Source organism: Triticum aestivum, chromosome 1D, assembly GCF_018294505.1.
Source record: "Triticum aestivum cultivar Chinese Spring chromosome 1D, IWGSC CS RefSeq v2.1, whole genome shotgun sequence".
Lineage (NCBI taxonomy): Eukaryota > Viridiplantae > Streptophyta > Magnoliopsida > Poales > Poaceae > Triticum > Triticum aestivum.
Window position 1 is genome coordinate 292797169 of NC_057796.1, and position 18241 is coordinate 292815409.

The window sequence follows — 18241 nt, forward strand, 5'->3', positions numbered from 1 at the left end:
AAGGAAGACATGGGTGTTATACATCAGTAGATGGGAATGACGCAAGGTAAATTGTGGATGTGTTTTACTATTTAAACATATAATGAGGCTAGCCAACTTGCCTCCAGAGGGCTCCCTCGTGCGCAGCCCTTTGTGGCCGTATGATCTGGCCTTCGGCGCGTCTGGATCGTATTCCCCTTACGGTTAAATCTTTTTCACCTCAAGGTTGTTTTTCGTGTCCAATGACGGGTGCGATCGCCTCGAGCTCGCATTGGCCGGGTCACTCTCGCGCATGTGCGGGACGTTTTTGCCCAATCCGCTGCTCACGCGCCGCATTGACCTCCTTGATCAATCCCCTCGTGCCGCACCAGCTGAACCCTGCTAATTTTTTTTAAATAATACATTTTTTTATTAATTTTCATAAATATTATGCTGGGTAATTTTTTTTCAAAAATAATACACCGTCGGCCCGCTGCAGGCCGAATGGGCCTAGTTGGCCCACAGCAGGCCGATTGGACTCCAGTCGGCCTACAGCTGGCCGACTGGCCCCTGTCGGCCCACTGTGCGCTGATTGGGTCCTGTCAGCCCACTGTGGGCCGACTGGAGTTAATTCGCTCGTTGTGGGCTAATTGTTTTTTCAAAAAAAGTAGGCATAAAAATATATGTTTAAAAAATGTTAAACGTGTATAAAAAAATGTTCCTGATGTATACAAAAAATGTACAATATATATGCAAAAAAGTTAACTAAAAATATGTTTTAAAAAGTGTTAATCATGTATTTAAAAATTGTTAAATGTGTGTATAAAAAATGTTCCTTATCTATACAAAAAATATAGAATGTGTATGAAAAAAAGTTGACACAAAAACAATGTTTGAAAAAAATGTTAATCATGTATTTGAAAAAATGTTTCTTATCTATACAAAAAATATAGAATGTGTATGAAAAAAAGTTGACACCAAAAAATATGTTTGAAAAAAATGTTAATCATGTATTTGAAAAAATGTTCAACGAGTACACAAAAATGTTTCATGTATTGGAATGAAAGGTTACACGTGTATAAAAAATGTTCCAGCTCCGGATCCGGTATGGGAGCATCACGGACCTAAGTATGATTGGTTGCTCTTTTTGTATGGAACTGGAACATTATTTTGAAACATATTTTTTTGGTGTCAACTTTTTTTCATACACATTCTATATTTTTTGAATAGATAAGAAACATTTTTTATACACACATTTAACAATTTTTAATCATGTATTTGAAAAAATGTCAACTTTTCAAACATATTTTTTTGGTGTCAATTTTTTTTCAAACACATTCTATATTTTTTGTATAAATAAGGAACATTTTTTATACACACATGTAACAATTTTTAAATACATGCTTAACACTTTTTAAAAGATATTTTTTATGTCAACTTTTTTGCATATATATTGTACATTTTTTGTATACATCAGGAAATTTTTTTATACACGTTTAACTTTTTTAATTACATGATTAACATTTTTTAAACATATATTTTTTATGCCTACTTTGTTTGCAAAAACAATTAGCCCACAGCGAGCCAATTAGCTTCAATCGGCCCACTCCCGACAGGACGCAATCAGCCCACAGTGGGCCGCCTAGGCCATGTATTTTTTTTATCCAGCGTAATATTTATGAAAATTAATTAAAAAAATGTATTATTTAAAAAAAATAGCCTGAACCCTAGCCCCTTTCCCCGATCCCCACAGCAGCCGCACCCTCTCCTCGCTCGCAGCCGCCTCCTCTCCTCTCCTCCACGCCGCCGGCCTTGTCTCTTCGCTCGCCTCCTCCTCTCTTCCATGCCTCCATGGTTCCAGATTGGGCACTGGTCGCCGTCGTGCGAGAGCAGGGCAGCGGGGTCTTCGCGGAGGAGTGGAGGGGGAGGATGCGGACGACAGGGCGAAGGAGGTGGCTGGCGAGGAGGACAAGCAGCAGGGGGGAGGAGAAGGGTGACGCCTCGCACACCGTCTCCTCCCCGCGGCGGTTGGCCGGTCGACTCGTCGCGCCACCGCGTCCTCACCTCCTCTGCGCCATGAGAGGCGCCGCCTCTGCTTCCACCCCCGCTTCCTGCTTCCTTCCTCCTTGGCACCACAGCTGCCGCTCTACTCCCTCCCTTGTCAGCCACCGGCTCACGAACCTCCCTCGTTTGGGCCAGGGCAGAAGGCCATGGCGAATCTTGCGCCTCTAGAAGAAGCAGCAGGGTTGGTGGAGCGTCGAATACGGGCGGGGTCAACGGTTGAGGGAGGGTCGCCCACCGAAGCAGCAGGAGAAAGACCTTGAGGTGGTTCAGATTTGCCTCTACATCCTTTCTCTCTTTCCCTAGGTTTTGATCTCCTGTACATATTTTGGCCACCTGAGTTCTATCCGCTCTCTGTCAATTTCAGTGAAGCTGCATCATCCAACACAGCGAGATGAAATACTCAGAAGAAATTGCAGCAAGTGCGATTGATAGTCAGGGAATTGATTTGATTCTGAATCTTCCGTTCTTCGGGTACTTATTTCACACTCTCTCTGATTGGTCAATGTGCTATGCAAAGTTGTTATATATATGGATTAAATTTGCTTTCATACATGTCTGCATCATAATTAATGTTATTCCCTTCTGAATTAGCAAGTTTTAGACGATAATTCACAATAATGTCAATGCTAGGTTTGATTCACCACCAATGCTCTTTAGGTTACAAAGGGGTTTTTAATTGAGCATTCAACTCCGCCTTCGTCAGTATAAAAAATTCATGGAGGTTTGGTGTCTTCTTTATTATCTGGGTGCATTATGTACTATGCATGTTACTAACTGTGAGTATTGTTGCCAGTCAATATGCATTCGTCTACTTTGGATCTTTTTTTTCTTACTTTATACTTGCTTTGCTATTTGTCGTGTATGCACATGATTTGGATTGATCTACTTAGAAGCATGAGTTTATGAAAATTGATATCTACTAGGATTGCTCTGCTCCTGTTGACATGCGATGCCAATTGTGACATGACAGATTTGTCTGAAGTGGAACGGATGGTCGTCACCTTTGACTAAGCTGCTGAGCCCAAGAACTTTGGCAGACTGGTGGCCTAGCTGTTCAACTTCTCAACACGGTTCAATTTTGTCTTTGGTCATCCTTGCATACACTCGGCAGAGAAGTATCTATACTGAATTTCTGCTCTAGGTAATTTATACTCATATAATTTATCTCTAATACCCAGTCCGAATCATTAGTGCTAGATCGACAATTTTTAAGCCCTATTTGTGGAAGTGCATTGCATGTGTAACTAAACTGGGCGCGACCAATCTTGAGGTTTACCATGAATTTTTATAAAATGGTCCGTAAGCAAGGCATGGGGCAATCACGAATAACTCATATATGAGGGTATGTGCCCCTTGTGCTATATTTATAGCAGGTTGTACTCACTACTCAGCATAAATTGTGAGGTTTGATCTGGTAGAGAAGGACCGAGATAGTCTGGTCTTACCTACATATAGGAGTCGTTATTGAGGACTGAGCATCGAGCGTGATTCCGTTTCCAGTCCATGTAGATTAGCCATTTGACGACTTAGCTAGAAACTTTATAGGTTTTTAGTATATATATCTTCAGTTATGTTGTCATGCTGTGACACGAATTAATAGAAAATAACCATGTAGTATCTTTTTTTTATACGAGTAAAGTGTGTACAATAAATTTGCAAAAATGGTCCATCAACTAGCTGAATAAAGAAACACTCTATGGGAAAGGTGAACAAGCACACTAAAGCACACAAGTCGTAGTAATTCCAAAGTATTTTTATAACTGCGTTTTAGTAGACTATGTCATGATTTGCTTTTTCTGAACCTTGATAACATTATCCTGGATTTGAGACAACAGTCTACAAATTTTTCCCTTTATTTTTTATCATTGTGAAGACCAAATCTACAAAATCAACCAGTTGTGAATTCATCAAGTACGAGACCTCTGTCTATATCATTTCTGCAGGTCGAACATGAAAGGATGCCGGCTGATTGCTTTTCCAAAACTGATGTTTCATGTCTTGAAACTTTCCCCATTTTTGTTTTCAGAGGACAAATGATATCTCGGATTAGTTAGCTTCTTTTTACAGTTCCTATCCATTGAACTATATGCAATTTTCAGCTAGACCTCTTTTTTACAGTTCCTATCCATTGAACTATATGCAATTTTCAGCTAGACCTCTTTTTTACAGTTCCTATCCATTGAACTATATGCAGTGTCAACGAACAGCGTGAGATGAGATAGCTGCAACGGTGGGGCCAAACAATCCTATGGCAGCAGCAATAGTCAGCCCACAGTAAATCTCTGTTAAGTGCTCCTTTCTCTTTACCTTTTTACTCCCGTGTCTCTGATTTTGATTTCATAATCTATGTTTTTAGCTAGGCACCATGTTTGCGGATTTCATAAAGAAGGGTAGATGAAGAAGCTATCAGAAGATTTTGTTGAATGAAACTTGCATTCTGATGTTACGAGTGTAGAAATATATTCTGCATTTTTAGGAAATTAGATAATAGGACCGGCTAAGGCTAGCCAACTTGCCTCCAGAGGGCTCCCTCGCGCGCAGCCCTTTGTGGCCGTCTGATCTGGCCTTCGGCGCGTCTGGATCGTTGGATATTCCCCTTACGGTCAAATCTTTTTCACCTCACGGGTGTTTTTCGTGTCCAATGACGGGTGGGATCGCCTCGAGCTCGCATTGGCCGGGTCACTCTCGCGCATGTGCGGGACGTTTTTGCCCAATCCGCTGCTCACGCACCGCATTGACCTCCTTGCCCAATCCCCTCGTGCCGCACCAGCTGAAACTTAGCCCCTTTCCCCGATCCCCACAGCAGCCGCACCCTCTCCTCGCTTGCAGCCGCCTCCTCTCCTTTCCCCCACGCCGCCGGCCTTGTCTTTTCATTTCTTATGTGAAATAAATCATCAGTGGCATTCTTGGTTTCCCATATTGTTTTTGGTTATAGATTTAAAGTGACCTTTTCTGTTTTTTGCAAACCAGAGGGGTTGTTCCAATTATAAATGTATTGCAACTTCTTTTGGCTGCTATAAAATGCTTGGTTGCTCAATATAGTAGATGCATGTGAGACTACACATTGGTGCAATATTAGTTCTTAACTTCATGAGCAATGAATATAACATTTTACCGGAGATCATACCCACTGACGACACTGTATGATACAACATTGATTACAATGGCGTTTGTAGCGCCATCATAGGACAGTTTCTCCCGACCTTTAACCTGTGTGTAGAATGTGGAAACAATTGAGGATAGGGTGGCTATCCCTATATGACAGGTCTGACGGTGCATCTGAAATTGCCATGTAGTTGCATAGCTGTCAAAGAGTAAGCATGTGAAAGTTGGGTTACCTCTATATTTGTTAGAGTTGGAACTTGGTACAGTTTTGCAAAATAAGATGATAGCTCACATTTTCTGGATGACCCAATGCTTCTTTGGTGAAATTTGATCAGCCTTACATATACATTTGAAATGTTATGCTGTATACAGTTCATCAGGTACTGGAATTTGCCGGACATTAATGTTTCCGTTTTTTATCTGTTTCTTATTTTCCGAGTCACATCTCTACAATGTTTCCAATGAGGCAAGGACACCTGTTTTCCTCCTTGCATGCCAATTATTTGAGAGACAAATAAACATTGTTGTTGGCCTATGAATTATCACATCATTCCCCTGATTCTTTTTAGATCATTTTGTTTTAGAGTTTTTGTTTCTTGAAACCTCAAAATAGTGACTGGCATCTTGTCCATGTTGCATCATTTTATACTGACAATCAGGAGATATAGTTGATCCTTCATTTCTCTTGGAACCTTATCCAAACATTAGAGAATGAAACTAAAGCTACGTACAGAGAGAATGTGTAGACTTCTTGCTGGGCATGAACTCCGGTTCGCCTATTACGAGTGAGACCACTTCACTTTGCTTCCAATATTGTAGATGGCGGAAGTGGTGCTCTTACATACAACCGTTAGAGAAGTATATGTAGCCATTTCCTCTGTAGAAAGGAATGCTATTTTAGGTGGTTGTGAGTTTTGAACCTTTCATTGCCGAAGAGAACCGATGATCTTCCTTCACAAGTTTATTTTTACCTATGTATTATGGTCATGCTCCCATTGTTTGGGTGATTTTACCTAGGCTATGCACGTACATATAATATTGCCATGTTCCCCTTATTCATGCATCACCAACATTGCTGCCAAATTGATGTTCTGTTTCTCTATGCACTGGTGTTATAGACTGCCATTTGTTTTGTCGAACAATTTGTGAAACTGATTTTCCATTGCTCTATGTACTGGTTTTACAGATTGCTATTTGTTTTATCTAGCTTAGTAATTCATTTGGTTTACATCCTCATGATATAGATATACACATGCCCCTTTCCTATTTTAGCTATCATTTGCCAACCTCTTCATTATCTGACTATGCACATTTGTTCCTATATACAAATGTGATTGACATTATGGTGTTTACAAAACGACATGTCACCTCAATGCCATTTGTGAAGAACAAGTATGTGGCTCGGGAGGGCCTGGGTTGACGGATGCTGTCATCAGGAGTGGCCACATTGTTGGGTCCTCAACAATTTTGACTGAAGACTCCTGGACTTTACCATTGCGAAATCATGTGAGCAGAGGTGTTCCAGGAATCTTTGGGAAGACGTGTGTATATATGCCATGTGTCCCACTATCATTTTTTGTCTTTGTGAGTTGCTGAAAAGATCTTAGTCATTTCAACTCAGATGAAGTTGTTAGGATGATTAGGTCGCAGCTTATGCAAAATGTACTGTAATAGATTCAGATAAATTCTGGAGGGGTGAAACCCTTTGAAGTCATAGCTAACATGGCTCTATGTTACTCCAATAAGGTAACAAACTATGCATGTTAAATATATGTTTTCAAAGATAAATTGTCCTTCATTTTTCGCCTTAAAGGCTTTGAATTGTTACCCGAAGTAGTTGCTAAAACCTACTTATACTAACAAAGTCAAATATTTTAAAACACTTGGGGCTTGACATGGTTTTGCGCTTGCTCACAAACAAAGTTACTGAAAATAGCAAATATTTCACGTACAGGTTTTTAAATGGGACTGCGCCATTTGGCACAACGAGTCATCTATGATCCTAAATTAAGTTGCACATTTATGAAAACTATAAGAACAAAAATGCCCAAGGCTGAATCGTTTTAGTATTACTGAACAAATACAACAGAGATACTGAACGAACAATATCAATTTATTTATGCTGGTACAAGGTCAACTTCTTTTGTTGATGATCATATTCACGTGTCTTTGGCCACATATATATGATCCCAGGCTTCAGATTAGAATTGGGCTCACACACAACATTGAATGAACAAGAATATACATAACTTAATGTGTCAGCACACATACTGCTTCTATTGCTGACAGTGATGTTCTCCTATTTTAAGCAACATATGGTACCATCGATGCCTCCATCAGAGACACATACTAAACTTTAATACTCATCATGACACATACTAAACTGTCAGCACTTTCATCGGAACTAATATCCACAGGAGATCCACTCCTGACGGGCCACACACATTGTTTTTTGTGGGCTGGGCCAGGTAATATATGGGCCATTCGAATACCTATGCCTCTGTATGCACAACACAAAGATTTTTTTTCTTCGTGCATATGGAAAATAAAAGTTTGGTGCAAACACCGGTAAAAAAATACATCCATAGCTGGTCTATACATCTTATACAAACATGTTTTTTTAACTTAGGTTTGTCATCATGAAGACCACATTTTCAAACTAAAACAATGCTTCCTTAGTTGGTCTGTACATGTTATACAAATATTTTGTTTTTCCAAACTCAGATTCCGCAACGTGATAAACATATTTTCAATGTAGCAATGGTTTAATACATGGTCCTTGCAAAATGAAACTATTTTCATCGACAACATGGCTTTAGCGGGTCTCTGCGCCATTTGGCGCAACGGGTCAACTAGTTTATTTAACAGTCGAGCGACACAATTAAGTAATGTGAGCGTCCATGTTTTGAGCAGTGGCAGGAGAGGCGTTAGCTACGCTACACGCCGAGCTATCAGGCATGATCCAAATTGGAACGATAAAAGGTGATGGCGCTACAAGGCGCCCGAGACCTTGACGGGGTCATAGAAGCTCGGTAGGCGGCTCAATCTTTTTGAAAATTGTGAAAAAAAACTAAGGAGCATAGAGGCGAGACGGACACGCCGGTTCGGCAATTCCCAAGCAGTCCATCTTCCACTTTTTCTTTCTTTTTTGTAAAACCTCCAAAAATGAGCGCCTATGGAGATTCAAACCCCACACGCTTAGGCTATGTACAACCCAACTAACCGGAAAACTTTAACGTTGTGCTACTTACCTTCTTTAATTCTTCTTCAAATAACCAATGTGAATCTGTTTGTTTTTTTACGGTTTTTGCATTTTGCCGGTTTATTTCTTTCTTAAAATTCGTGATTTTTTTTTCCAAAAATCGATGAACTTTCTTCAATTTATAAACTTTTTTAAAAACTTGATGAACGTTTTTTTGAAATTCGATGCACTTTTTTTCTAAATCATTTTTTTTTCAAAATTGATGATTTTTTAAATAAAAAGTTGATGAACTTTTTAAATTCAATGATTTTTTTGTCAAATTATGATTTTTTTCTATCAAATTAATGAACTGTTTCAAATTTAATATTTTTTTCAAAATTGCTGAATTTTTTTCAAATTCAGTAATTGTTTGTTCAAAATTGGTGATTTTTTTTCAATTTGCGATATTTTTCCAAATCCTTGAACTCTTCTTTGAATTTGCAATCTTTTTCCAAATCTGTGAACATTTTTCAATTTGCATGAAGTTTGTTTAACAATGGTCAATGGTCAACGACCAACCGCTTGACGGTTTTTTCGGCAACAGCTAGCGTATGCCCTTTTTTTGCTTGAAGCAGCGTGGCTTTTTTTTAGAATTTACAGCATGGCTTTTTTGAGTCGTGCAACGTGCATGAGTGAGAGATCTCTCTTTTATCGGTTGATGAGGGCTTTCGTTGGGCCGGTTTCGAAGCTGGCCCATTCCACTACAGGCAGCACAGCGGGAATTCATTAATGGCGCAAAAAACAGCTCTCGTGAGGATTTGATCCCACAACAACTTCCACCTCTGGTGCGAGTTGCCCAACCACTAGACCAAACAGGCTTTAATAAATCATTAGGGCGCAAACTGTTTAAGATGTATAGCCACGCTATTTACTAGATAAAGAAATTAGAAAAGCGTGATTTTTGAAGAAAACAATGTGAAGAAAATTTGAAAGTTCGCACATCTCAAAACAAACCACGAATTCAAAGAATTTTCATCAATTAGGAAAAAAATCAACGATTTCAAAAACATTCACAAACTTGGAAAATAGTTCATCGACTTTTCAAAAAAGTTCATCATTTTTGAAAAAGATATATTAAAATTTTAAAAAGTTCATAAGCTTTGAAAAAAGTTCATCTATTTTCAAAAAAGTTCATCGATTTTGAAAAGGTTCATAGATTTCGAAAAGAGTTCATCAATTTTCAAGAAAAGTCCACAAACTTGAAAAAAAGTTCATCAATTTCCAAACAAAAAGTTCATCGATTTTGAAAAAAGTTCATCAAAATTGAAAAAGTTCATGGATTATCAAAAAAAAGTTCATCAAATTTGAAAAAGTTCATTGAATTTGAAAAAGTTTGTCAAATTTGAAAGATAAGTTCTTGCATTTTTGAAAAAAGTTCATCAAAGTTTAATTTTTTTACAAAATTTGAAGATAGTTCATGGATTTTTGAAAAACGTTCGTTGGTTTTGAAGGAAAATTTCATCGATTTACAATCACGCATTTAAGAAAAATAAATAAATAAAAAGAACAGAAAAAAGTAAAAAGAAAAAGAAACAGAAAAAGGAAAAGGAATTTCGAACTGGAGAAAGAGTAAGAATTCTTACTCAAGAAGTTATCATGCATTAAGCTAGCGATGGTTGTAGTGGTTAGCGTGGTGTGCTGTGAATGTATAGGTTTCGGTTTCATGTTTGATTCGCGCAGTGCACCATTTTTTGAACTTTATAAAGAGAAGAAGCAAAACGCTAAATGGGCCGGCCCATCTCGCGGCAGAGGGAGTGCGCTGCAGGTGCCCGTTTGCGAAAATGACCTGTAACGGGCGCCTGCAGCGATAAATAGAAGCGCCGATGAGGGGTGAGCGACGATCCTGTCTGCTGCGGTGTGAGCGAGCGAATGTTTGGGCCACGGCCCAGTATGATCGTCTGTGACCGCCAGCGCACATAACGGGCGGCAAATGCGTTGATTAGGAGAAATCACTAATTGAGGAGCGCTCCCCGCAACGATTAGTCGGGGAGCGCTCCCCGCGCGCCAAGTGTCACGCGCGGAGCGGCCGTGAGACTTTTCCGAGGTGCTCCGCGCGCGACACTTGTCGCGCGCACGGCGTCTCCCGTGATTTCCGGTTTTCCTTTGTGGTTTTTCCTTTTTTCACTTTAGTCCTTATACTTTTAATGTTTTGTAATACCTTTTGATCTGTTTTGAGATATGTTTCTCTCTGGTGTGGGCGAACCGTCGTCGCGCACTGTTCTTTCTTTGCCGTCGTCTCCGCCCGTCGCGGCCGCCGCTCTTGTCGCGTGGTTACGGCGGCCCCCGTCCCGGTCGCCGCGCTTGTTGCCTGCTCTTACGGCGGTCCTTCTTTAGCGTCGACCGCGCTTCCCCGTTCGCGATATCGTCGTTCCTTACCGGTTGCCTTTGTGGGTTCCCTGTTTCCGTTTCTCGTTTCTCTTTTTGTTCCCATTATATTTCCGGGATATGGAGATTTATGGGGTAGTTATGGGTGGGGACTACCAACACTATCAGATGTCAAGTTTCAACTGGGTTTTGTGGGATTAGTTCTTGATAATCATTGTGTTCCTTGCAGTTATGGCTTGTCCCTTTTGCCGTATGCCTGGTGGCCCGTGTTCTTCTGTTGATTCTTCTATAGATGGGTTCAGTGTGGTCCTGGATCGGCGTTGTTGGAGGCGTGCTGTAAGAATATCATTTTATAATTGTTCAATTTTTGGCACACATGCTTATTTCTTTTGGTGCTGCCCATGCTGTTTAGGTTTTGATTATGATCCTTATTTTGATTTGTTGTGTAGTATGTTCCGTGCAGTGTTAGAGCTCATCTTGCTCGTTACATCGAGGAGTGTAGGGCTTTAGCCATAAGGAGGGGTGAAGAAGATACTGATCTTGCTCTTCAGTGCAATGAGGTTATTTGTATGGTGTTCTGTTTAGTCATGGTCGGGTGAGGAGCAAATTCCATGGTCCTTCCTGGGAACTATTGGTCAGTGATTATGGTGTTTGTCCTCGTGATATAATGACCATTAGGCTTGAACATTATGGAACGTGGATTGGTATTGATTTTTATCGTGTTGGTCGTGGAGATGCGTTGTCTCCTTTACCGTCTGTTGGTAAGGTTTATTTTTAAGGAAGTTTTTAGCTTGTTTTATTGCACATGATGATTTTTCTGTTCCCTTGAGCCTGTGTAATTATATTTTGTAGCTCTTGATGGTTTGAGCGACTTCGAGATGGAACTTGTTGGGAGTTGTTATTACACCCGTGGTGTTTTTCTTAATTATCAGTACATGTATTTCATGAGGTGTCAACTCTTTGATGATGACTACATACCCTGTTGTCCTTTTGTTCACAGGATTGATTCCATGAATGTTAATGGTCATCATATGGTCAGATTTTTTCCACTGTTTTTTCTTTGTTTCTGTTTATTTATTTATTTATATTATCTCTTCTATTTATAGTTTTGAATTTTTGTTCTATTTCTGATAGCTTGATGTTTTTTGTCAGGTTATTCCTGGTATTGTTGTGAGGAGTTTGTGACTTTTCCTAGGACTGGCGTTTTAACCCTTGAAGTTACTTTGGAATCTGGTGATGATGATATATATGTGAGCACTCCTTGCTCCTACTTCATTGTCTTGGGTAGTAGAATGGTGTTCAAACAGGAAGGTTTCAGTGATTTTCTCCAGGCATCGTCTATTGAAGTAAACAGCTTGGTGCTGATAACTTTCAAAGAGCGTGATGGGAGGCTTGTTGTTATCTTCAATCTTCTGCCGCAGTGATGTTAGTTATAGCCTTTGAACATAAATGGATTTTGTTTAAAAATCTATGCTAGGTTTAATGTTATCTAGATATATGAAACGATATGAACCTAAGTGTTCATTGCTGTTGTATGTTTGTAGAAGAGGTATGGCTGTGCATCTCTTTTAAAGATGTTTTTTTGGACGGATGTTATTTAATTGGGGTCATAGTTATCAATACAGTAGAGGCACGTGTGTTGTTTACTCTGAGGCACGGTTGTGCATCTCTTTTATGTGAGGCACGTGGATTAAGCAAATGAAGGCACATAATTGAAGTCAGTGCAGGCACGGTTGTGAGGAGGCACGGGTATACTGAGAGGTACGTGTGTGCAACGCCAAAGTTGTACGGGCGAGATACTATGGGTTTCATGTGAGAGGCACGTGTGTGTGTAGCACGTAGAGTTACTGTTGGTTTTATGTGAGGCACGTGGATTGAGCAAAACGGAGGCATGGAATTATAGTCAGTACATGCACGGTTGTGTGGAGGCACGGGTATACTGAGAGACGCGTCTGTGCAGCACCAAAGTTGCACTGGCGATCACGCGTGCGGAGCACGTAGAGTTACCATGGGTTTCATGTGAGGCACGTTGATCAAGCAAACAGAGGCACGGAAGTGAAGTCAGTACAAGCACGGTTGTGTGGAGGCACAGTTTTGAACCCTCTTGCTGCTGTCAAGTTTCTAGAGGCACAGATGTACGGCAGTAGAGGCATCGGTCCGAACATTTGGTTAGAGGGGCTCGGTTGTGGATGCACAGGTGTGAAGTCTCTAGGGTCACGGGTGCGTGGCACCACATGCATGGATTGAGTAGACACTTAGAGAGCCACGCTTGTCCATAGGTCAGTTGCATACGGTAGTGTAGTTTGTGGCATCGTGCAGAACTGGTGTACGGAGAGGAACCTGTGTGCAATAGCAAGGATGTTCTGAATGGATGGAGCGGTGTTTGATGCGAAATGGAGGCAAGGATTTTTTCAATGTGGTTAAAGTAACAAAGTTCTTGTCGCTTGTGTCTGTGTACCGAATGTTCTTCTGCAATATTTATGAATTGTTCACGCCAATGTTTAATAAGCATTGTACTGAAAGTTTACAATGATATCATCACATATTCTTGTAAATGCACGATACTCTTGTAAAGATTGAGTATGAAAATTATAATACAATATCGTGCGACATATCTCTCGTTCTATAATCATGGATACAATGTATGCTTGCTCAGTACCGGGACATAACTTACTAATTGCATTTAGACATGCAAAACGTAGTATGCATTTGTACATGAGCACACCACTGTGTTCAAAGTTCAAACATAAAATAGTAATACAATACACACAGCATCTTTGAGCAATAACAAACATATTTACAACATAGGTTCATACAATCTAAATTATGATAATAGTAGTTCCTACTAGTTTAATGTAGACATCCATTTTCTCGCAATTTACCAACCAATGTTTCCCTTCCGGCGCTTCCAGCCGCTGGAAGATCCCTCGTCTTTGTTCTTACGTGGGCAGAGTCTTTCTTTCATTGGTTGTTGGTGGAGGTGACGTAGCCCGTTCTTGATGATTAGGATTCTACGGTACAACTCGTAGCTAACATACCCGTCCTTTGCCACGTACTCAAGGTGTATCGGGGAAAGTGGCTTCCACTCCCAGAACTGGTGCTTCTCCTTTGGGAATGATTTCTTCATGTTCTTGTATGAGGGGTCGATGATGGCCGCTGCAAGGTCACCCATGGAGTCCCTTTCTCCACCACCCTTGATGCAGAATAACCTCTGGATGTCGACGTGGTGCTCGTCTGGAATTTTGATCCATGCACGGGCAAGCATGGTCTTGTCGTTCCTGGTGTCGACGCTAGTGAAAGTTACCGCTTTCCGTTGGAGGAAGTCAACTAACACCTGGGAGCGCTCGGATCTGCAGTAGTGGTATACAAGGACATGCTCGCGCATGGCAAGTTGGACGACGGCGATCCCTTGTCATATGTAACTGCTCTTACATGTGTACTCGAGGTCGAGGCCGACGAACTTGTTCTTCTCCTCCTTTAGCCATTCCTCGTACTTTTTGATGATCCGCTCCACGGTCCATGGGTCGTTGGTGTACACCACCTCCAGCACGGTTGTACCGTGGGTAGTGATGTGTTTGGTGAGTGTTGTTAGTTTCCCGTCGTCCATGGCTGGAGGTGTGCGGTGGTGAACTGCGGCCGGCGAGAAACTTTCAAGGAAGAGGATGCAAATGGAGTTGGAAAAGTGAAAGGGTTCTTCTGTCGTGCAAAAAAGGAAACCGCCAAAGAGCAGTTGCTAGTCACGCGGCGGTTCCAGGCGTAGATTTTCGGAAACAGGGTTTTGTTTTATCTGTTTTTTTTAAGATTTTCACTTCTCTTGTTCATTGAATTTTTTTATTCGTTGCGTGCTGCGTGCGTGATCCATATGTGCGTATTCCATCTTTGGCTGTGAAAGTAGTCGTGTAAATGGTAGAACACTCAACAGATGCATGGTCGTGCCTTTGTTGTGAAAACGTTTTTTTCAATTAATAATCTTCCTTGGTTAGGGAGGCACTGTTGTTATGTTATTTGGTGCACAAGTGTGTGTTTAGGAAAAGTTGAAGTAAATATAGTTTGGACTTGAAAACGGAGTCCTGTTTGGTTTTTAATTGAGATATGTTTCACTAGATGGTTTGAATAAGTTTGATAACATGGCATTGCTAGAGGTTTTGAATCAAAAACTGATTCTTGTTTCGTTTGATTTTTGAAAATGAATCTTTTTGTTTTTTGGTTTTTTGAATTGTGAACTTTTCAAAGGATAAGAACTAAATTTTTTCGAATGAATCATTCCGATAGTTCAAACAACATTTGTTGCAAAGGATCTACCGATGGTTGAAACAGCAAGTTGAGGGTCCGTAAGAGCTACATAAGTTGCAAAAGATTGTTCCGATAGTTCAAGCAAGCACATGGTCCATAATAGTTACATTACTCTACCATCCTAACTAGCAAACCTATAGTAATCAGTGTTTTTCTCCTGGAGGCATCATCATGAAACGAGCGTTGAACATTCTAGGAGATACACTGTTTGCTTCCATTTTAGGTGCTGGTTCCGACGGAATCTACATAATGCGCTGAATGATGATGGAAACAGAACGGTCATGGCGCTCTTTGAAAGTGATTAGAACAATGTTCTTTTCAACAACGGATGCATCTGATATGAAGTCTCTGAAAGAAGACTTTTCTATTACCATCCTGCCGTCGTTTTTGGAGATGTAGTACGACGAAGGAGTGATGACATGGGTAGGTTCATCAGGAGCTTCAAGGGTCACCCTGCCATTGGTTGGCATGTCCACCCATCTCTTCAGTGTTGAGACAACGCTCCTCGGAATTTTCTAGAAGAAATCGAAATTAAATAGAAATTAAAACCGTTGATTTGTCACTTGGACAATAAATAAAAAGAATGGCTGAATACGGTGAGTGCGCAAACATTAAGAAATTCCATATTGAAAGTAATATAATTCCTGGCATGTTCAGGTTTGTGTGTAAACAGATAAAACAACATATTAAGAGAACAATAGAAGTTTTGTTGTTTTAGGTTTGAATAAATAGGTTCTTTATAATTTTACATATAAGCAATATTACGTCAGTATTGTTTATATTACATATGAGCAAAATACGTTTGGTATTTTAACAAGGACAGTTGTAACCAACCATGCGTAGTCTTTGGTGTTAGTGGGAGTCAAGACATGGACAAATGGACGGCAACGGATGAAAGTATCTCTGAAAAGGCGTTGTAGAAAGAATCGTGTCTGGTCGTAGGTAAGCTCAATATCCTTAGAGTAGACACAACAGTGAACATGGTCGAAATCGTCAAAAGAAAGATCGTCGAGAGCTAGAAAAAGAAAAAGATTTTAAAGTTAGATAAAGTTATATCCAACAAGGGGTTAATATTATTCAGTTCGATTCATGCATATAAAATTACAGCGAAAGAAGATAAGTTTGTAATATAAAAATATAGCGAAAGAAGATAAGTTTGTAATATTAAATACCTACCAACGTGGGGTAATGGAAGCAGCCTTTTGTCATCCTGATATGTTTGTATTTCGAGATTGAGACCCTCGTCTGGTAGTTCAAAATCTATGCGGTCTCCAGCACGAAGTTCATAATCATCCGCAAAGGTGTTCCACTCACCACCGCAGAACTTTGTGTAGTTCGCCCTATGCTTAAACAAAGCATTGTAAGACCTTCCTTCATGTGTAAGAAGGGCTGGATCTACCTGCTCTTTACGCAATTTTCTTGCTTCTTTCTTCCTCTCGTCAATGTATTCAGCGAGAAAAGCTCTGACATTAGAAGGTACATACTGGAAAAAATAGTACAAATAACAACCTGTAAGTATAAATTTGAACTCGCGTATTATTAATGTTAAAAGTTTTCTTAAATTGGATATGAATTTTTGATAAGAATTACAGATTTTTGGCATATGTTGACTAATTTTAATTAGAACTGAAGATGCACTATAGTAATCAAGGTATGGGCAGGCAAACTAATGGAAAATGAAAACACAAGACAGGTGCGAAGAAGTGACAGCACGGGAACCTAGTGTAGGTGCAAGGGGGTATGAGTAACAGTGACGATTTCTACTGTGTTGTAAGCAACTAATACGTTAGTAATGCTTACTAACCATGCGTCTCCAGCAATTTTCATCAAGAATAACCTCAAAGTGCTGGAGAACTTGAGGGTGTGGTTCGCAAGGGCCGCCTGGTTGGCGGCAGGTAGGGCAAATCATACCTAAATAATTCAGAACAACTATGTTAAGAAAACAAGAATATCATAACAATTTAAAACAAGCTTCAGCGTTGAAGGTAGACAATGACTAGCTTCTGCTACGTTAGTCGTATTAAAAATATCCGTACGAAGGCAGACAACAATTACAAATTTACCAGAAATCTTCTCATCTAGTCCTTCCAGAAAAGCAGTATGACAGAGTTTAGATCACTTGTTTAGATTTTCAAATGGTTTTTTATTGCTTTAGAGAATGAAGTCGTTGTACCGGATCTGATGCTTCAATAACTATCAAATGAAAAACCTAAACATAAAATAGTAATAATTTAAATATCTTTTTCAAAACATAGATACGGATCGGAGCATGCTGCTTACGCATATGCTTTTTACCTGGGAGAGAAGAAGAACGGGCGTCGACGAACGGAGATTGGGGTATGGGAAGCTTAGGGCAAGTACCCACGGCCAGCAAATCTACGAGAGAAGCACGACTTAGAAGTTAATCGAGAGACCCAATAAAAACTCTACAATAACTTGTTTGAAATGAGACTGTGTGCAAGGAAGAAGCACGAACCCTAGAAGTAGGCGGACGGATAAGCCAGATGGGTTGTGATGGGAAGCTTAGGGCAAGCACCCACGGCCAGCAATCTACGAGAGAAGCACGGCTTAGAAATTAATCGAGAGACCCAATAAAAACTCTATAATAACTTGTTTGAAATCAGATTGTGTGCGGGGAAGAAGCACGAACCCTAGGCTAGAAGCAGGGGACGGAGAAGGCAAGTGAGTTGTGATGTGGCTGAGGGAGTCGGAGCTTATTTAAATATAAAGCAGTCTTGAGAGAGCAAGAGTAGTAATGAGTGCTTCTTGTTTTATTTTTTATCCTGCAAAATGGAATGAATGCTGGTTTGTGGATGGTGTGTGCGTGCATTCCGAGGTGTTATGTGGATGCGAGACATTTGACTCGTCCAGCTGCCTCTCACTGTAGTTGTACAGCCGTGCTGCTTCCCAGCGGAGTCTTCTACGTGCCTATCCTGCCTCACATACTTTTTGTGAGGCACGGTTATACATGCTAAAAAGCATACTCGTGCTTCTGTGTTTTATCTTTTAATCACATGTTTAATCAGATATGGTTGGGTGTGTCTTTAGGAGAGGATCGGTGATGATGTTATTAGATGCACGGTCGTTGTAACAGGAGAGGCATGGTCGATATGTCGGGGGATGCAAGTTGACGGGAGGCATGATGGTTGCTAACGAGAGGCACGTTTGCATCTGAAATCGAGCCACGGTTCGTGACTCTGGTATTGCAATTTTTTTCAGGAAGTCGCTGACCCAGGGGAGCCACTGTTTTTATGT

At 40.4% G+C, this 18241-nt stretch overlaps 1 long non-coding RNA gene across 1 annotated transcript; it reads left to right on the plus strand.

Annotated features, from left to right (window-relative positions):
- Positions 1 to 1690: 1690 nt before the first annotated feature.
- Positions 1691 to 6925, plus strand: LOC123181540 (uncharacterized). Its single transcript, XR_006491759.1, has 4 exons — positions 1691 to 2283; positions 2387 to 2493; positions 2993 to 3163; positions 4217 to 6925. It is a non-coding gene; the product is annotated as an uncharacterized lncRNA (long non-coding RNA).
- Positions 6926 to 18241: the final 11316 nt, after the last annotated feature.